The sequence below is a fragment of the Rhinolophus sinicus genome, chromosome 5 (assembly GCF_057876585.1).
Source record: "Rhinolophus sinicus isolate RSI-liver-muscle chromosome 5, RSI-T2T, whole genome shotgun sequence".
Lineage (NCBI taxonomy): Eukaryota > Metazoa > Chordata > Mammalia > Chiroptera > Rhinolophidae > Rhinolophus > Rhinolophus sinicus.
The window spans coordinates 2,825,559-2,847,133 of NC_142505.1; the positions used below are offsets into that span (position 1 = coordinate 2,825,559).

General features: G+C 41.2%; 1 protein-coding gene across 7 annotated transcripts in view; it reads left to right on the forward strand.

Moving 5' to 3' along the window:
• Window positions 1-21,575, forward strand: part of CNTN4 (contactin 4) — a 769,881-nt gene that overhangs the window by 227,857 nt on the left and 520,449 nt on the right. Inside the window, exon 1 of one of the 7 annotated variants that reach the window (XM_074312217.2) lies at window positions 11,719-11,890. The exons of the other annotated variants lie outside the window; for them this stretch is intronic. The gene's annotated coding sequence lies outside the window, so the exon portion shown is untranslated. Of the gene's footprint in view, window positions 1-11,718; window positions 11,891-21,575 lie in introns of those variants that run through there. 7 annotated transcript variants of the gene reach the window in all.

A 21,575-nucleotide genomic window follows, 5' to 3' on the forward strand; every position in this document is an offset into this window, starting at 1 on the left:
GTTGGGCGTCAGGCCAGGCCGGTGAGATGGTCAGGAGGCAAGGCTTCGAGCGCCCCATCTGGGACGAGTGCAGGTGCGGCTGTCAGCTCGTCCCTCGGCTGAGGCCTGAGCGAGGAGCCGTCAGAGGGCTCTGATCTTACGCTGGGGACCGGGTGCGGTGCCCGCATCTGCAGTCTGATAAAGTGTCCCTGGTGGTCACACTCCAGCCTTCGCCTGCAGTTACCTGGTAGAGCGTTCCCTGGACACGCTTTTCACGGGAGGCTCTGGCAGGACTGTCACTCTGTGACTGACGCAGCTACTGGAATTATGAGAGTCCATTTTGTGTTCATAATGAATGCTCTGTGTAGACACAGATCCTAATTCACAGGATAATAACTTTCCCAATTACCTGTCTAGCATGTGAATCCTTTTTATAACATCCTTGCTGTGTGTTTGGCCAACCTCTGCTTAAATGTCTGCAGTAATGATAACCACTCACAGTTATGATGATGATAATGAAAATGACCATGACAGTTGCTACTACTGCTTTCTACCTGCTCTGTACGCAGTTCACATATTAACTGTCTCAATCCTCCCACAACCTGGTGAAGTCCATACTGTTTATTTTCCCCATTTGATGTCAGAGGGAACTGGGACCAACACGCAGCAGGTAAACGCAGCCCAGAGGGAGCTGCGTCTGACCTTTGATCCCATAAAATCTTGTCAAGAGCCCAGAGACTTAATCACTATCCTCGCATGTAAATCTGTATAGACGTGCAGCCATTTGACGTCTGCGATTGGCTCTAATAGCTTACTGATTAAAAGTGTGCAAGTCCTAATGTGCCACTTGGAAAAGTTGATCATTCCTGAGGTCCTGTTTCCTCATCAGTCGAACGAGAATAGAATGTGGGTCAGCTTTATGAGGTTGGGAGTGGAGCAAATAACGTATTCCGTTGCATTTATAACATGGAGCCCAGCATGTGGTAAGGACGCAGTCACCATTAGCCACTATTATTATTGCTAGTGTTGTTCTAATCAATCCTGAGAGGACGAGCCTACACGTGGCCCGGTGTGCTGACAGACCTGAGTTTAGCAAATCTGGGCAACTAGGAGGTAAACACTAGGGCTCCTGAATGAGGTGCCCTTATGCCGTGTGCTGCACCCCCACCCAGGCTCTCTCCCTGCAGCTTGCAAAGTCACGTGACAAAGCATCTATGAGATGACATTGGGGTGGGCGGGGCAAGAAGAGAAATGTCCCTCCTGTGTAGATTTAATGTCCGAGAATGCCAAGGAGAGACAAAGTTATTGTGCTTCATGTTTTTTAAACACGATCGATCAGGAAATCATGAGAGTGTCCAAAACAAATCTTATGTCAGAGGGCAGTGCCAAGCCCAGCCGAGCCCGGACTTAAATAAAGGCGGTCCCTCTGTGGAAGTCCCTTAGCTGTGACAGCCAGGAGGGCTGGCCGTGGCCAGGCTCTTTGCCCCGCATTCCGGGCAGCTCCCTCCTGCTCGTTTCTCTCTGGCTCCCAGGTCAGGGGCGGATGCCTCTGCACTCGTGTGTGTCGTCTCTGCGTGATATCCTTGGCTTCTAAATGGGAGGACCAAACTTTACTTATCATTTCACCTGTGTTTGAGGGTTTCTCTTTTTATGCGCACCCTGCCTCCAAGCGTATTCTGAAAGGAGATTGGTGGCATGGAGTCCCTTGTGTGTCCCAACGTTTGAAATCAGTTTGGCTGGAAAGTCCCATTGCCTCCTCTCAGAGGCTCATGTGGTCTCGTGCTCAGCCTGGAACCCTAACGTCCAGCGGTTCTCCCTCCTGCTGTTCCCCAGTGAAAATCGATCACCGTGCGGCTGTCAGAGTGACGTATTGAAAAGTATAAGCACACCATCCTTTTTCTAGCTTAGACCGTGGACATGTCTTCAACAGGATAAAGCCCAAACTTTACGATGCTGTAGAAAGTTTTAGGATGCAGCCTGGCCTCACTCTCCAGCCTCCTTCGTTCCACTTTTTTCTTCAGTGACATCAAATCACTTACCACTCTTCCTGACGAACAAGATCAGGGCATAATTTCGTGTATTGTTTGTTACCCTCGCCGCCCAGAACAACCTGTTAGTATCTTTGGCCTTCTCCCCAGTATTTCCTGAGCAGCGTTCATGGTGTGTTGTCCACAGTAGATGCTTGTGTGAGTTTCCTGGCGCCGCTGCAACAACGCACCAAACACCGGGCGGCTTAAGACAGCAGAAGTAATATTCTCCCCCAGTTCTGGAGGCTCGAGTTCCAAAATCAAGGCTCTGACGGGGCCCCCACTCCCTCTGAACCTTTCCTGCCTCTTCCTTCTTCTGGTGTTTCCAGATACGGGCTGTGGGAGCAGAACTCCAGTCTCGGCTCCTGACTCACTTGGCTGTCTCCCGTGTGTGTGTGTGTGTGTGTGTGTGTGTGTGTGTGTGTGTGTGTGTGTATGTGTGTGTGTGTGTCCAAATTGTCCTCTTCTTATGAGCACACCGCTCAGAGCGGGCTGTCATCAACCTCACGACCGCATCTGAACCTGATCACATCTGCAAAGACGCTCTTTCCAAATAGGTCACAGTCACGGGTCCCAGGGGTTAGGACGTCACATCTCGTTTTGGAGGACACAATTCAGCCTATCAGAGTGTTCCATCTGTATTTGACAAATGAATGAATGAATGCATGTGTGCTCAGCCATCACTTCTGTGAAATCGGCTCATGTTCCAAAGAGAGGTAATCAGCCAGCCCCATATTAGTGTACTTTGGCCATACTATTTATTGTCCCATCACAATGTATTTGTTGATGTGTTTGTGTCATTAGTGAGACCATGAATTGCTCAACGAAGGGCTGGGCACTATTTATATCCCAGTGCCTAGCGTGGTCCCTGGAAGGGAACAATGGATTCTAATTTAGCTAAATCTCCGCTTTCATCCTGAGTGGGTTATTTTTCTTTTCCCCCTCAAAATTGCATTGCTGTCTGCTCGACCTTTGTGTGATGGCAGCCGAGTGGCCAGGTGGTGAGGTTGCGATATTGACATGTCCAATTCATAGTCTTTTTCTGTGGGAGTTTTTTCCTGTAACCACTTCAGACAATAAAGAATGCTTTTATCATCTGAGGCCAATTCCTCTAACTAGCAATATCCTAAAATACTATCATAATCTGTTTTTTTCCATTCTTTGGAATTAGTTTAAATTGTTGTTTGCAAAGTCTGTTTGTGTTGTATTTAAAATATTTACTGGAAAAGATGTTTGTATTTTTAGCAGTAATTTTTGGAAAAGTTTATATAAGGGGAACAGTAAACATTTCACATGCTTGAAGCTAGAAAATTTCTAAGGAGATGTCAGAAACTTGCAAATCTGTTACTGTTAGTTACTCTCAGCTAAAAAATGGATGGCTAAGGGCAATTTTCCTCTTTAGAAACAAAAGGGAAACTTACCTCAGCAAATTATTTGTTAAATATTATGTTCTCCTTTCAAAAATGATTTGGGGTGGGTATAACTAAACCCCATACATAGAGTAGTTAAAGATAAATTGAGAATACAAAAAAATTACTTTGCACAGAAAAGAAAATTACAAAAAGAATTTGAGATAAGACGTAGCCACAACTGAGCATTTTCCTGCTGGTAGGTAAAGGAAAGAATAAAATTTATAAAAGTCATACATGTAGCAAATCCAAATACCTCCTTTTTCCTTTCTCCTCGTCGGCTGGCTTGGCATCTTTATTTCAGGAAAAGTACCTAAGGGAGAATAGCATTTGAGTTTTGAACTAGTTCACCTTAAGTTATGAAGTGACTTCCTACATCAGTTATTACATGCTGCTGGTGGTAATAAATAAATGTTCACTTTGCATGTCATCTCGAATCATTCAAATTCATAAAACCGATCATTATATTAAATGCACGTTAAGTTAAATAGCTTAAATATTTTAAAAATATATAGCTACATTAAAAAATTACTTAGTTGTGACACACTCCATTCCTTTGTTACATGTCTCTTAAAAATGGTTTGGTAACCCAAGGATGTGACTGCTAGTCCGTGGAAGTCATGTCTTTACTAACAGTTTGCAGATCACTTTTAAACATGTTACCTGATTGATGACTTATTTCTATTATTCTCAAGACAAATCTTTATCAGCAATTTGAAGAACATTTAAAAGCAAAATGGACATGGAACATTGATGCTACTATGAATTTATTTTTAGAAATCAAAGGAAATATGATTTCTGCGTTGTTTTATTTTGTCTATGATGTCAAGATAAATTTTAAAAACATAGTAATACCCTCTTTTATTTTAAGTAGTTGGTTTTTTATTAACTAAGATATTGGGCTAAATTATTACTTGACTAATAAGTGGAAGAAATATTTCAAAACAGAAAAAGCTGAAAAATTGTCAACTTTATTATAAGGATTTTAATGATCATAAACCTGAAAGTAGAGAATTGGATAAATTTCCCATTTACTTTTATTTCTAAGCTCTGGTCCAAAACTCCAATTTTTAAAGGAGGTTTTCTTGTTCTGTTTTGCAGTTTCTCCTATGAGAGTTGTCACACTGGTTTTAAGGGACATACTCCCATTAGTCTTCATTTTTTCTTACGTTCCACCCATTACAGCTGAACTATAGGTGTCATCAGAAGGCAGAAAACAAAGAGCTGGTCTTTCCAACAGCAATGTGGGAACCAAATTGATTTTAAAATTGCCTTGTGCCACATGAGCTGTGGGGTTCTAGAAGCGTGCCATCAGCTTCCCTGAAAACGTGGCTGAAATAATACTTAGGGTCCATCAGTTCTGGTTTTCGTGTAACAACTTCACTAAGTGTGTTATGATCTTTGGGGATGGCTTTTATTCCAAATTTAGTCAGTAGAGCTATTTTTTAAAATACATGAAATTGAGCAATGTATGTTTTGGAAACCAATTTTCAAAATTTCATCTCTGCAAAAGGTACTTAAAATGCAGAGTTAAATGCTAGGAACATGTTTCGATGAGTGGCAGATACGTTTGGTTAAAAGTTTCCAGGTGTTATTAGTAGCATAACACACTGTGTCCATGGGGTTCATCTGTCTCATGATGGAGTGTTTGGATGTGAAATGTACAAAAAGCAGGTATATTGTACCTGTTTCCTTTTGCAACAAAAGCATGCCATGCGTAGAGAATGGAAGGCTGAGATTCGAGATGCCATGTTGCACCCAGGAGAACCTGTCTGTGAGTCTGTCTTGCTTTCCTCTCGCCACGCTCTGCAGTTCACCACTCAAGCATGATCTCTGGGCCTCCCTCCCTGGCTTCCTCCCATGGCCGGCATGGCGTCCGTGTGATCGGAAACCCCTGACCCGTCTCGTAGGGACTCTCACCACTGACGTCCTGTTCTCAGTCACGAGCAGGCGTCCCCCTCCAGCCATATTCCCGGGGCTCGCCAGCTCCCTGTGTCGTTTCCAGAGTGAGTGTTCTCAGCCTCCGGGGCCTTGCCCGCTTGTGTCCTGACTCCCTCTTCTAAAACCAGCAGCCCTGTTCTGCTTTTCTGTCAGCATCGTTGGAATTTACCTATTTATTTATTCCTTCATCCTTCCTCTCCCTCCTCTCCTCCTCTCCCTGTTTCCCTCTGTTTCTTTTCTTCCCTTCTATTATGCGCTGCCTCCCTTGATAAAATACACATTCCATGAGGGAACGGGCCTTATCTCTGTCCTTCATTAACATGTTTCCATGGTCTAGAAAGGGGAAAATAGACACTTTATAGTGGAGAAATCTGATGGTCCCCACCTGAATCTAGTCATCAAAGTTTCCATAGTCGATCATGGGACAAATCAGTCTTCTGATAGGTCGCACTGAGAAAGATACAAAAAGTTCACAAAAGAATCTAGTTAAATGAGGAAACACTGTAATTATTCTACAAAACAATTATCCATAATATTAAAACATTTCTAGTACACACACGCACACACACACACACTAAAAAGAAAGATTGAGGAGTTGTTCCACGTCAAATGAGACTAAAGAGACATTAAAATGTGGAGTATGTGATATGAGGTTTGTTCTTGCTCTAAAGGGCTTTATTGTACAATGAGAGAAATCTGAACGAGGTCTCAGGTTAGATAACAGTACTGGATAAATGGGTATTTCCAGATTTTGATAGTTTTATTGTGGTTATATAAGAGAATGTCCTGCTTTAAAGAAATATATATCTATATAGACATACATTAAACTATTTAGAGTTAAATAAATATTATATCTGCAACTACTGTCAATGAGTTCAGAAAAAAACAGTCTGTGTTTAGAGAGAGATAAGAAATGATAGAGAAAATGTACTAAAAGGATAAAATTTGGGCAATCTTGGGGAATTTGAGCGTACAGTAATTCTTTAGACTATTTCCACAACTTTTCTCTAAGCCTGAAATTATGAAAATTATAATTTAAGAAAAATGCATCTAGTCAAACTTTATATCTATATTATGGGAGAACAAACTAGCCACCAATAATCAGTTTCAAATACTGATGCACCCTAAATAAAAACCTTAAATATACTTAAGGAAATACGTTGTATAACAGTAATGTTCTGCTTGCTTATAAACTAAATTGATGTGAAAGCCAGAGATTTGTATCTTTCCCATTGAAATCATTGTAGGTAAGGCAGGGAACTTATGGTTTCTGCTTTGAGAGTCACACATATAAGTTCAGTGTCTTCGTGCAGTTCGTGATTGACGAATGACCTACATAGAATTCAAAATTTTCCTTCCCCATTTAACTTCTTTTAATGTAACATGTTTGTAGAATTAGAATAGTTTTATGAAAAAAGATGCTGGACATATAACTGAGACTTCATTAAGCCACTTTAATTTCTAAATAATGATGTTTTATTTATTTCTTGCACTGGGAAACTTTGCTCAGAGAATTGCGAGATGCAAGCTTTTAATTGAATGCTTTTTAAATACCATGATCTCCAAAAAGGCGTTTCCCTCTTCCAGAAGCTATATTATTCTTTAAGGACATTTTTTTCTTTCTTTTTTTTTTTAGGTTACAAAATAAAAGGTGTAGAGCATAATTCATAATGGTTGTGGTTATTATCTGGCCTCAAATTCTAATCACAGGTGTTCTTTACAGATTCTGAATAGCTGGACTATAATATGGGAGCCAGATTTAGTCTGTAATGGGTTCAGTCTTGACCTTCCCTGCCACACTCTCTGTGGGCATCATGCTAACATGATGAAATGACCAGCGTCTGAGGAGTGCCTTTGTTTATGGGGTTGGATACCTGCCACATCTTCAAATATAATACCTAGCATCCAATCCAAAATTACTGAAGCAGGGAAGTGACACAGAGTGCATAATAAGAGTGTGTTAGAGTCGTTTAGTGTAGGCTTATTGCGAGCGCATTTGACTCCTTGTTTCCTGATTAAATCTATGCTAGTTCCTTTTATGACCATTTTTACAATTGCATTATCTCAGTGCTACATGGCTATGAGTCGTTATCAAATTCAATATGTGAAACCATGACAAAACCTAAGAAAAATGGGCAAGCTTGGGTGGTCTGTGAAGAATACAATGAAATTGCTGTCTAAGGTCATGGATCTAGAGAGCAAAACCAAATACGAAACGCAGTTTCCTCGCTTCTGTTCCTGCCCCACACCTGAAAACTCTACCAACATGGCCCCCAAAGAAAATGCGCATCAGAGCAAACTCAGCCTCATTTGGGGGGATGGTACCAGCAAGCTCACATGTGATGCCTTAGTAGACTGAGAAAGACAACTGGCCCCATAGGCATCGTGTTGGATATTCGCAAGACCCCAGTAAGGAGTGACAGCTTGGCACTGCTTCCGCCATAAGTTAATTGTTGAGAATCTAAGATCACCTGTGATCATACAACGTCGGTAGGTAGCCTTATGATGGAGTTTGTACCCCACGAGAGCTAACTGTATGGCTTCTGATGACCCACCAGTTTGGAAAAGTGTAGGAAAGCCTCTGGGGTAGGTGCTGTCAGTTTGTGGATTAGGTGGGTCAGGTATAGACAACAGCATTAAGTAGCCAGAGCATGATTTTATTTTCAACTCATTCCAGTCACCATGTTGGTCATTGTGGAGCTCAGATTAGAACTGAATCTTCTCTCAATTGCATCCTGCTAGTCATGACCAGCCCGGAAAAATATTGTTGCCTGACCCCATATTAGATGCTAAATCAAATTCGATGAGACTGTTTCTCAGCCTTCCCAATGCCATTTGACTCTCTTGTCCGAGGACAGGTGAGTATCAAGGACGCAAAACCAATTGTCGCTTTGTTCCCGTGTGAGGGTTTCTCTTCAGAAAGTTCAGTCAGCTGTCCCCCGGCAGAGATTTGATGGTCTGAGGTATACTTTGCTTCTGCCCCTTACCCTTTGTGACTTCCAACACCTCGTTTGGAAATTTTTTCTGATTCAAACTCAGAAATGTATTGTCTCACAGTTTTCGGGTCTAGAAGGCCAAGATCAAGCGATTGGCAGGGTTGGCTCCTCTCACGGGCCGCGTGGGAGTCGCTCCTGTGCCACTCCTCTCCTTCTGCTGGTTGGCTTCTTATCTGTGGATCTGTGGAGTCCCCTGGGTTGGAGATCTCTCCTTCATTTTCATGTCAGTGTTCTCCCAAATGTCCCCTTTTATAAGGACATCAGTCACACTGGATTAAGGCTTACCCCAGTGGCATTAATTTAAATTTAACTAATTACATCTGCAACAACACTGTTTCCAAATCAGATCACATTCTGAGGTTATGGGAGTTAGACATATGAATTTTGTCTAATGAGAATTCAATGTATGAATTTTTGGAGGGCCAGAATTCAACCCATAAAATTTAGCATCTTTTCACAAACTGTCTTTCCACCTCGTGATAGTGTATGACACAGGCTGATCAGTCAGTCCTTTTGGTACATGTTTGTATTTTCATAGACCTACATGAATATTTCTTTTTGTCTAGTCTACCATACTTATATAGGTAGAGAAATATAGATGTCTTAATCAGCAGATGTGTGCTTAATAAAATAATAAATACCTGTGTGTATGGGTCTGCCTAACTGTGTGAGATTACATAAAGTGAAATAATATTGGACATTTCCAATCACATTGCCTTATTTTTCTATTACTGTCTTTACATAACCTTGGTTCATATGAACTATAAATAGCTGTTAAGTATCATCATCATCAAAGCTCACGGAAGATAAATGACACACCTGAAGCAATCAGGTGAAAGACATGGAAGAATCACCATAAACCCACAATGGTGCCCAATGGAAACAATCATCAGTGTGAAGTGAGACCCCGAGTAGGTGTCACCACTGCCACCAACCGTCTCCTCACCATCACTGCTCTCAGATGGGTCCAGGTGCGTCACATGCCATTTATCTGTTTTAATTCTCAGTCACTAGCCTAAGAGAAAGCTACTATTCTCATTTTATAAATAAAATAAAAAGCCAGATTCAGGACTCAAGTTTTGGTCAGTATTACCTACCATTATTCAACCACCAGTCTATCTTAGACTAATGCCCATCAGTGAAAGCTAAATTCTTAGGCATGCCAGTGAACACCAGTGTGCAAAAAGAGTGTCACTTCATGTACAAAGGAAGTGATTTTGACTATTGAGAATGAAAAAAAAAAAAAAAAGTCCCAATGGCATAGCATCATCCAACTAGAACAGGGGTGTCCAAACTGCAGCCCATGGGCCAACTGCGGCCCGCAATCCATTGTTAATTGGCCCGCAGCAAATTCAAAACATATATTTAGTTTACTTAAATAAACCAGGTGAGGCAATATGTACTTCACCTCGAGTGAGTGGCCCAGCTGTTTGTGTATTTTACCGCATATGGCCCTTGGTGAAAAACGTTGAAAAAAGTTTGGATACCCCTGAACAAGAATAAAAGGTCCACTAGAGGGTGAGTGGGTAGAACTTAGTGTGTCCAGGTACAGTCTGATAACGGGCAGGGGCTGGTCCTAGCCAATGGGGAGAGGGCTTCACAGGGGCGCTGTCACAGACAATACTGAGGCATGGGCCTACATGGAAAATCTCTTTTTAATCTGCCCCTAACTCAAAGCCCACTTTAGTAACAGTGAGAACTGAGACTCATGCCAATAAGTACATGAAAAAAGTGCTCAACATCATACATTATAAGAGAAATGGGAATTGTGTCCCCTCTAAATGGCTAAAGTGAAGGAGATTGACAGCAACACATTTTGGTGAAGACGTGGGACAACCAGAATTCTCATACATCGTGAGTGGTGTGAAATGGTGCAACAACTTGGAAATAGTCGGACAGTTTCATAGAAAGTTAAGATGGATGCGCCTTATGACCTGGCAGTCACGCTCACGTGTAGAGGGATTTATCCAGAAGAATGGAAACATGCCTACAACGAGCCTTGTATGGGAACTGTATTCATTGTTGCCCAAAAACTGGAACTAGCCTCACTGTCTATGCACAGAAAAATGGCTAAGCAGACGTTCACACAGTGGGATACGATACAGCAACAAAAAATGGTATGTGAATGAACCTAAAACGTGTTCAGTGAACGAGTTCCCACACAGAGGAAGACATACTGTGCGACACCACTGCCGTGGGCAATAGAATAGGCTCCATCCTCTCTAATGTTAGAAGTCAGTCCCCTGAGGTCAGGACATTAACGAGGAAGGGAATCAGGAACCTTGTGTAGCTGTGAAAATGTTCTGTCTCGTGACAGGGCGATGGATTGGACGGGACACCTCAGACCTGTGCAGTTTGCTATATGGAAAGCATTCCTCAGTAAAAAGAGCCTTTCAAAGCATCAGTGCTCACAGACCAAGGGGAGCCCGTGCGCTGAAGAAACTGCATTGTGTGGGTTACGTGTGTTCGTGTGGGAGTGAGCACAAAACAGGCACACACGGCCCCTGCATGGTGGCTGTCCCCACGGAGCTGCCTCAGGTATGACGGAGAAAGAGACACACAGTACACCTGCAGCTGAAATGTTTTCTCAGAAATCCTGTGAAAGGCCCTTTTTTTAGAAACAGCAGAGTGACACCCACCCATTTTTGTGTCTAGAGTGCCCTGCAAATTGAGTTACTTGCCCACGCCCCCAACCTCCTGCATCCCATGTCCCCTGGACATCCTGACGCTCCAGATGCTCGTTTAAAATGATGCAGTTATACTCTGGTTTCTCTTCAGATTGTATAAATCTTTCGCCTTTTAAAATGACACAGTTATCCCTTCGAATCTCCTGCACTCAGAGAGAGAACTCCCGTGGTGCTGCAGCAAATCCAGCTTGTGCCAAGGCGTTACTAATTTTAAAACTCAAGTGTTATGTCTGGGATTTTATTTTTTAATTTTTTTTATTAACCTCTCCCAGAACTTTTCTGTGCTGTCATCCATACATCAGAGGATTATGAAAGAAAAGTCAGTGTGGCTGTTTCCTTCTAAGGCTGTAATTTGGCTCCATGAATTATTAATTATTAGACCGGTATGGCCTCAGCCCTTCCTGACCCACTATAAATTTGACAGGCTCACCTTGTGGAAGGAGCTGCAGTCACGTAGTTCTTACCACTTAGGGCTCTGTGCTGTGTTAAACGGATTTAGAATATTCAAGCCACGAAACTACTGAAATAAAACCCGAAGTAGAGAAGGTTTTTGTTAGTTTGGTTTTTTGTTTGTTTGTTTGTTTTTCTGCGAGTGGATTTGAAATTCAGTGGGAGGGAGCAGGTGTGGATTGCATTCAGGGTTTTCATTGTTGGGAAGGACGGAGCTGTTTCATAGATGCACAAGCAGATAGCAGGATGGGCAAATGACTGCTTGGCGAGAACTGTTTGAAAGTAAAGCTTTGGAACCTCTGACATCTCTGCTGCTGTTAGGAGGAAATAAATAATTCACCAAAGACCGAAGTTGTGCGAAAGTTAAGTTCCGTATTTGTTGAAAGCAGACATCTGACATAGTAAGTACATTATTTTTCATATGCGAATTATAGCCCTTCAAGAGAAGCAGGAACCAAGGATGTATGACCCCTTTTGTTTCTGGCTGGGATACTTAGCTTTAATACTTGATGAAGCCTCCCCGTCTTCCTTGGTTCGTTCTCTCTTTAATATGTAATGTCATTTTATTTCAAAACTTGATGTAGAAAAATATATGAGCATAAGTTCTGTTTCTTTTTGTGAACACCAGATTAGTCTCATTTTATGTGCAGGATTTTTTTTTTTTTTTTTTTTTTTTTTGGTAATTTCCGAATATTTCATAAGTGTGCTCGCCACATAGGCACACATCTGACTCTGTCAAATTCAGACAATGTTCTTAACCAATAGTGCAAATACCACACTGCTCAACGTGACAACTTAAGGAAGGAAATTACACCAAAGCTCTGATCTCTCCAATGATTTTGAATTGGTGGTTTTATCAATATAAATGTAAGTAAGGTAGACATATATGTTGTCGTCAGCTATGCTAAAATAAATGTGTTAGGTTTCACTAACTTAGCCATTCTAGGAGATTTTTTTAGAAATAAATTATTTTGCTAAATCTCTGCAAACTCTCATATATTAACAGAAATTTCAATAGCTTTATTACTTTGAGCACACTGCAGTCAGTGGTCCTAGGTCTATTTGACCTAAATTAAAAAATATTACATTTTTACAAAATAATTCTAAGGTGTTGGAAACTAGAGAGGAAATTCATTCTGTCAAAATGGCTAAGTGTGAAAATGACTTGGGAGCTAAAAATAACTTGATTATGCCCTGTTGCTTCTGTATAGCCACTTTGAACAAATTGACAAGCTAAAATTTTGTATGAATCCTGTATGACATTAAAGTATTCAGAATAGAGATGATTTTCATTGTTAGGCCCAAGAGGCCAAGGAGTGACAAGTAGTACTTCAAAGATAAATGACAGTGCATCAAAATTCTGAAAACTCCTATAATTTTAAATATCCTTGAATAATAGCATACATAACCAAAGGGTTTCCTGAAAGAAAGAGATTATGCCACCTAATTGTGGGATGTACTGAAACAAAACAATGACATTTCTACCGTAGGGTCTAATCATTCATTTTTAAAAGATATTTTAAGTAAATTGTCTCAGGTTGTACCATTAGGGGAAATTATGCATCAGAGTGACAATTACATGAAGTTGCTTCATGGGTGCTGTTTTAGACCCCTTTACACAGTTGGCCAACAGCTATCCGTACAAAAAATAATATTCTCCTGACTTTATTTTCCGTGGGAGAAGTTGATCCCTCCTGGTGCCACTGAGGGGGACCCGTAGCAGTAGGTTTCCTGTGGGCCGACTCGATGAGATTGTGTTGAGCATACGGTGCTTTGGTTCAATATTAAATCAAAACTCTCTTTATAACTAAAGCATTTCCAAGATCCATTTTCAGGCCCGTCCCTGGTGGGCATCGTGATACCAGATCTTGAGAGTCCCAGACACTCATAGAGATGAAATGGGATCTGAACTTGACCACAGTCATTCTCCTTTTGGTTTTGCTGAGGCAACTTGACCCCTCCCTCCCATTTTACCAGAGATTTGGATTATATATTTGGATTTTCAGTGAAACTGTAGAAGGTAGGGGTCAGGCTTTTTCCGGGGTTGATTTGTTTGACGGATCTTAGGTTTTAAATTTGTCCAATGAGGATGCTAAGTTTACACTCCATAAGAATTTAGGGACAGAGCATTTTGGAAACAAAAGCAATATGCAGAGCATATCCTCTGGTCTAACCCGGCGTTATATAAGAACGAGCTATTGCAGGCTTTGGTTGGAGCCCCGGATCTGTGTCAGCTTTTCAAGGATGACTTCCTCTTCTGGTTTGCCCTTACCTGGGTTCCTCTGGAGGGGCAGTTAGTCTGCAGATTTCCTGTGGCCATGTTCCCCAAGGCGAGTGTTTTAAGCCTCCCCCTTGCTGTGCGTTGCCTGGTGTCTTCATTAAAGTCTCGTTTCACTCATGTAATGTTCGCGCCATTGTAACTCTGTGACCACAGTTTCAGGACCGTTCTCGTGTAATGGGTGATGGCTTTTATCATGTGGGACATCTGATGATCCGCTTGTGATTTCAGACGCTAGTGGGACAGCTGTTTGGAAAACAATCTGTCTACCTTCTAGCTGTTACAGTTACATAAACTCTCTGAGCTTCTGCTTTTCTCTATTTTTAATGAAGATACTAATACTACCTAGTGCATTAGACTACTGAGAGAATGAAATGAGACATTTCATACTTAGTATTTGCCTTGCGTATAGTAAGTGCTCAATAGCTCTATGGCTGCATTCACTTATTACATCTCAAGGGCTTATACTTTTCCAAAACTCACTGCAATTAATTCTAGTTTGGAGGAATAATGGATCTGGTCTGTTACATGGATGGTAAGCGAATGACCATGAATCTTATTTAAATATATATTTATTTTTAATGAAGAGAAAAAAAATCGAACAGTTTTTGTCATTACCAGTTCACCACAATGTCATGCTGTGGTAGAAATCTACTTGTAAAGAGTAACCTCCCCAGTTTTCTTCACACAGAATCAATAAGTGTGAGTGATTTTACTAGTTATGAACTATACCAAGGAGAAGTGTGACTGTACATCACGTAACGTAATTTAATGTGGCAGACACACTGAGACTCGTTACGATGTTAGGTTTTTCCCAGGAGATGTTTAGATAACTGAGTGCTGCAGGTTGGAAGTCAGTCCTGTAAGGATTTCCTGGCTCTCTGCCTCCAGTAAAGCAGCACCTTCTAGCATCTTCTCTCCTTCCAGACTGAAATCCTTGAAAGAAGTTTCCTGCTGAGCACCACCATAAAATAATATCCCTCTTACTTTAAACATTTCTACTATAACAGCATCAGAATCTTGGTCTTATTTTGACATTTCCTCAATGTTTTCATCCTACCATTTTGCCCCCCTTAAACTTCATGACAAGGTTTTAGCACCATGTGGGTACCCTTGAACCTTCTCCTGCCACCTGGTGCGGGTTTGTGTTTTTATAGCTAAGTAGGGAAATGAGTAGTGAGCTCAGCTTCCTAACGCTACCTCAGTAAGTCGAATAAATACATACATATAAAGTGTAAATGTACTAGTAAGTTGATGTTTCCAAAATATTACTAAGTACTAATATTTTCTACATGACTATGTCTTAGTGATGGTACAAAAATCATGACTATTACAATTTTTAAAATGAAATATTTGATGACACTTTGTGTCTGTAAACAAAAAAACTGACTTTGCCATTGCTTTTGTTCCCAGTTTTCCAATGATTGCTTTGAAATGATTTGGATTCTGATGAACATAATAGGAGAAACACTGCCCCACACCCCAAATCTCTATTTCTAAGTGAATGTATATGTACCCCTTTCGCCAGTTTTAACCCCTTTTGGGGAGCGTTATTATAGTTCTCATCCAGGATTCTTCCGGGATGGGTGTGAGGTGTCAAGAAACTAGCACAGAATGTAGCACCTAAGTAATCGTTGTAATTGTTGCTACTCTTTCCATATTTGAGGGATAAAAACATCAAATCTTAAAATGGAAATAATCTGGCTATTCTCACTTTGATGAGCCTGTATGTAGAGTTAGTGGATTCTCCAAATTGCCAAAATCACAACCAAGAATTGCTCCTGAGTAGACTTTGGCGAGTCTCCCAGTTGCTTCACGGGGAGGTCATACTTTTGATTGGAAGCGGACCCCAGAGGTCATGTCTTGCCTCACACAGGTGGGGACATGGTTCCCAAGACGCCGTTCAAGGTCCTGGCGCTGTTGGTGGTCAGCCCAGTGCGGGAACCAGGGCTCCTGGCTTCCTGGGTACTGTCCTTTGCATTGTGCCGTCTTTCCTCTGAGTCGCATCGATAACCTGTCCCCTGGTGGCTGTCAGAAGTCTTGCAGACATCTGTGGATAGCACAGCGCAGCAGCTATTTTGGAGCGTCTCCCCTGAAGTTAAGGCAACAGAGAGAGTTTTCACTTGAACATGCTTTGGGGTGTAAATTATTTCACTACTTAGAACTTCTTGTTTTTTTCCTGTAAATTAATACATTTCAGGTATTTTGGGTTTTCTCAAGTGGGCTGAAGGATGGAGACAATTCAAGGGAAGGGAGTAAACAAGAAAAATAAAGAATTATTTCATTCTCATTCAGAATGAACAATATACCTGCTTTGATATTTTGTTCATTTTGTTTTTTCGGGGGGATCCCCAATCCATTGCTTCTGTAGCTGGTAACACTTTGCTCTTCAAACAGGCTGAGACTTTGCAGAGGTTCAAACTCACCCCCCGAGTATGGCTGTTTGTTTACCATGGTGCGTTGCCCTGTAAAAGTTCACCAAACACTCTAGAGATGGAATATTTTAATCCTACAAAAGCACTTTTGTTTACTGGCAAAATCGCACATGGATTTTGATTATTTCTCAGTGGAGATGGCCTGGGAATTTGAAATCCATTAGCGCTCCTCTCGGGGCAAGTCCATCTGCTGCCTCTCGTCTAATAAATCAGCCGGACGGAGATGAGGTCTGTGACCTTGGAGCTGGACTTGGCCGCCTGGGCACTTTGGCGTCCACACACCGATCAGGACAGCGGGCTTTGGGAACTGCCGCTGGGACAGCTCACCCTCCATTCGGGGTGCAGCTGAATTTAGTGGGGCTGTATCGGGTCCCACACGTAATCTGGACTGACCTCTCTTAGCATTTCTGCCCCGCAGATTCTCCCATTTGAGTTTAGGGGTGGCCTGAGGAACTGACCAAATGGCGATTGTCCCTCAGTCACCCTGAAGATTCAGGCTCAGAAGGTTCAGATCCAGGCCTCTTCGATTGTTCCCCCCCCCAAGCAAGCCTCTCAAACTATATTATATCCACTACTTTCTTGTAAAATAAAGTGATAGCAATTCCCACCTTCTTTGAAGTTCAGGGTGTTTTTCAGGAATTGATGTACCCAAGATTGAAAGTTCTTTAAGTGGTTGGTACCCTATGCGGGATGATTGTATTTTCAATAGTTCCTTCTGTATCTTCTCTTTTGGATGAAGGAGTGTAGTCGTGTGCTTGGGCTGTTGTCACAAAGTACCACACACTGGGGGCTTACACAACATAAATGCGTTGTCTCCCAGTTCTGGAGATTAGAATCTGAGGTCAACATGCCTGCAGGGCTGGTTCCTTTGGAGAGCTGTCGGGGAGAATCTGTTCCAGGCTTTGCTTCTAGCTTCTGGTACTTTGCTGTCAGTCTTTGGTGTGCCTGGGTGTGCAGAAGCTGTGGCCTGATTGCTGCCTTCATCTTCACATGGCAGTGTGTGTGTGTGTGTGTGTGTGTGTGTGTGTGTGTGGTTGTCTGTCTCCAAATTTCATCTTTTTGAAAGGACATCAGCCATATATGATTAGGTATCCACCCTACTCCAGTATGAACACAGTTTAACTACTTACATTTACAATGACCCTGTTTGCAAATATTTCACATCCTGAGATACTGGAAGTTAGGGCTTTAACATATGAATTGTGGGGGGGGGGGGGCAAGATTCAACTATAGCAAGGAACATGGGATTTTTATTTATTTATTCTCACTTCGTATTCTTTTCGCTGATTTGAAACTTTGGGATTACTGTAATGGGATTACTGTAATGTTCTTCTGAATCTTTCCATTCCTCCATTCTTACTCTATAAGTGACAAAGCATATCCAAATATATTCAATTTACAACCTCAAAGTAGGGGACTATACAGTGCGATAAGCCTTATAATGAGTAATTGTGAATCAATCTTAGCAAATTAACAGTTAGGTAACTTGCTCGCCAACCGTCATTTTTAGTCAGTTTCTGAGTGCCTGGATTAGATATCGCCCGGATTACGTTCTACAGACATTATAAATTCAAGTATTGAATTGCTCTCCTCTATCATCACATTGCTCTTTCGACAGTGGGTGTAGGTAGGTCTGTGACCTGTGGCACTCTATAGTAGACCGGCAAGGACAGATGGTGCATATAGTTCTGTCTCAATGTCCTTGACGTCAAATGCCTCTCATTCCCGTTACCTGTCAACCGTAGTCATCATGTGTGAAGCTCAGCAGTTGATAGACTAGGAGGAGAATTGTTCCGTTTCTCTAAATCATTTTTCTTGTGCAGAAACCTTCTGTATTTGTCTCTTATTGCTTCTCTAACAAATTAGCATAGACATAGCAACTTAAAATAATTCCCTAGATGCACTAGATGTTTGCTTTATAGAGTTCGTCTCAGCCTCAGAGACGTCTGTGAGTCCTTAAGCGCGTCAAAGAGAACCAGGCCCGTATTTTCCTCCCGCCTCTGTTTTTCTTTTCTTCTTCTTCTTCTTCTTCTTCTTTTTTTTTTTTAATAATTGACTTCTCATTTCTTTATTCCTTCCTGATGTGTGGATCCTACCAGATTACAAACCAGCTTCAGGACAGGGCAGGAGATTGTTTCAGGAGTGAAAGCACTGCGACGAAACATCTGGTTAATTATTAGGCTGACTGCAGGTTCCTGGCTTTGTTTACTGAGCGGGCATAGAAGCAGTAAGGCTCCAGGAGCCAGCAGCACATTTCTCACCTACACCTTGGCATTTCAATACCATCCTCAGGGGCTCCAGGGCCGATTCCAGGGAGAGCAGGGGAACTACAGGATGAGCCTGGAGTATCTTTGGCAGCAAAAAAGTGGGAAGTGTTCTAAAAGGACGGGGTTGTGTGACAGGACACAGGTGCCAACATCCAAGAGCTGGAAAATTAGAGCAACCCGATACATAACTGTAATATTGAATTAAATAAATATTCACAGGCCCATAGATAGATAGATGATAGATAGATAGACAGATGAAAAGAAAAAGGGAGGGAGGGAGGGAGTGAGGGAGGGAGGGAGGGAGGGAGGGAGGGAGGGAGGGAGGGAGGGAGGAGAGAAGACAACTCTTCATTATGGAAGAATTCCAACTAATGTACACAGTATGAGAACATGGAACATTATCATTAGAAAACATGCTGATAATTGGTTCAGGCAAGACCCAGTGATGGATGCTGAAACTAGTGGATACAATTTTGAGGAACAACAAACTTTTCTTACTCTCAAAGCACCCCCCCGCCCCCACCTAATGTTTATTGACTCCAAAGAGGAGAATTGTGACTTCCCACTGGGAAAGCCTGACCCAGGGGATCCTGGTCAGCGTCACTCGTGCTGCCGTTATGTCACACACCCCTGACGTGTTGCAGAGAAGGGCTCATCATTTCTGTTTTATTTTTGAGAAAAATACACAACCACAATCTGATGATGAGAACATCTCAGACACGCACAAGTTGAGGGAGACTCTGAATTGAGGAACCTACTGTCACCCCAACCATGAAGCATGACAGCTTACCAGTCCTCTCCCTCTTGTCATCAGGTCATGGCACGGGAGAGGAACCCTAGTGGCGACAGTGGAAAATCGGAGTCAGGTTCTTACTTTGTTTCTTGTTTTCATTGTGGCGTAATGGTTATGCAGGTTAATACTAGGGAAGCTGGGTGAAGAGTGTACGGGAATGTTCCATTCTCTTTTTTCCACTTTTGTATTCATATATATATATATATAAAATGTTATATGTGTATATACCGGGGGTGCCAAAATAATGTACACATTCTAAGAGGTGCTGTCTATGTATTACTTTTCAAAATTGAATTGAATCACATAGCAATGTGCAGTATGATGTTTGCTCAAAAGATGGCGTTAATCAAATGAATGCTAACGTCATTCATTGTATTACAATTTTAATAGTTTTCTTTCTTTCTTAAAATGTGTATACATTTTTTTTGCACCCTCTGTGTGTGTGTGTGTGTGTGTGTGTGTGTGTGTGTGTGTGTGTATTTTAAGTCTGGTTTTCCCATTAATAGGTTTGTAATACTGGACAACTCACATAACCCCAGTGAGCTTCCCTTGTCTTATCTGTAAAGAAGGCGGGACAGTGCAGACTGTCACAGACAAAGCATGTGACTGACATGTAACTTAGCCTGCTAATGAGAAGCCGTGGCTCTGAAGTCCTACAGAGGAGATGTCCATCCTGGTTCTGTCACTTAGGACCGTGTGGCCCTGCATAACTTAAGTTTATAAAGCCTCGGTTTCCCTATTTTTAGGGCCTATAGGCTTACTGTGAATTTTACATATGGTACAAAAGGGATACACTTTCCAGAGCCTTTGACTCACAAGCTTGCTATTATTATTACATATTTATGAATAAAATCCTCATCAAATTAGTCGATTCTAATTATCTGTTGACTTCAGTGCAACTTTTTTTAAAAATTGAGGTAAAATATATGTTACATAAAATTTACCATTTTAACCCTTTTTGAGTATACATTTCAGTGACATTATGTTTACAATGTTATGCAACCATCACCATGATCTATTGCCCACCCTTTTTTCTCACCCCAGAGAGAAACTGTGTAACCCCATCCCCCCTCACCCCCAGCTCCTGGGAATCTCTGATCTACTCTGTCTCTGTAAATTAGCCTGTTCTACAGAGTATACATAAATGGTATCTCATAATATTTGCTGTCTTGTTTTTCTGTTCTGTACAGGTTTTTACTTGAATCTCAGTTGAGTAGCTATCGTTCTAAAAATATTTTCTCTACTTATATGGTTTGCATGATCAGGAAAATATTTTGTAATGTGTTGTTTAAAAAAAGCAAATGAACGAATATCTGTCAATCCAATTTAATAACAAAAGATTCTGCCAAGAAGTTATATGTGAAAATGTTCACCACATATAACTTATGAATTACAACAAAATCTTAACCTTAAATGCCCAATGATAGGTGGATGATTAAATTAAAATGGGAGGAATTGCAAAAAAAAAAAAGAAAAAAATGCTGCCTAATGACTTCTGGATAGTAGAAAAACAAGACAAATTTTATTTTCTGTTTTATTTTCCGTAGTTTTTATTTTAAAGAAGTATTACTTTTCCTAAGAGAAATATCTAGAAATAAGAACAAATTTGTATTTAGTCAATTGATCGATACTTTTATAAATGCAAGTTGTATTGCCCATATCTGAGCTAAAATGTTCAAACTACTACCCAGACTGGTATTAGTCCATAAGTTACTCAGGAATTGAGAAGTAAATCTGTAAATGCTTATGTCAGAAGGTAGACCAAAAATGAGGAGAAACAAATCTGACTCCAGAGTATCTCACAATAGATTCTAGTATCTCATATTAGAATTTATTTGCATAAATCAGATACTAAAATTAAGCATCTGCAATATGTAATGCACGTGCGCAGTTCATGTGCTGTTATTAGAAGCTGGCAGTAATGAATAGGTTTCCATACTAAGGTAACAGGTATGTTTGCATCTGGAGAGAGAGACCATAAAGGAGGATGTTATTTTCCCTGGTGACCTGTTTAACTTGAAACAAAGAGGGAAAAAACTGAGATTAATCAGTTGTCAAGTAGCTTCTGAGAAACACGGATATATATAAAGATTCATGCTGAGATCTGACATACTTTTACGGTTTTCTTTTTTTTTTTCCTTGCAAATCCATTTTATACACCACTTGATCTATGGATCAACCAAGATGTGATAACTTTTAGAACATAACTGCCGTAAATCTATCTCACTATATGGAAGAATGTTTTAAAACATAGAAAAAATCATAAAACAAGTATAAAGAACATGGGAGTGGAATTTGGGCGATGTGTCTATA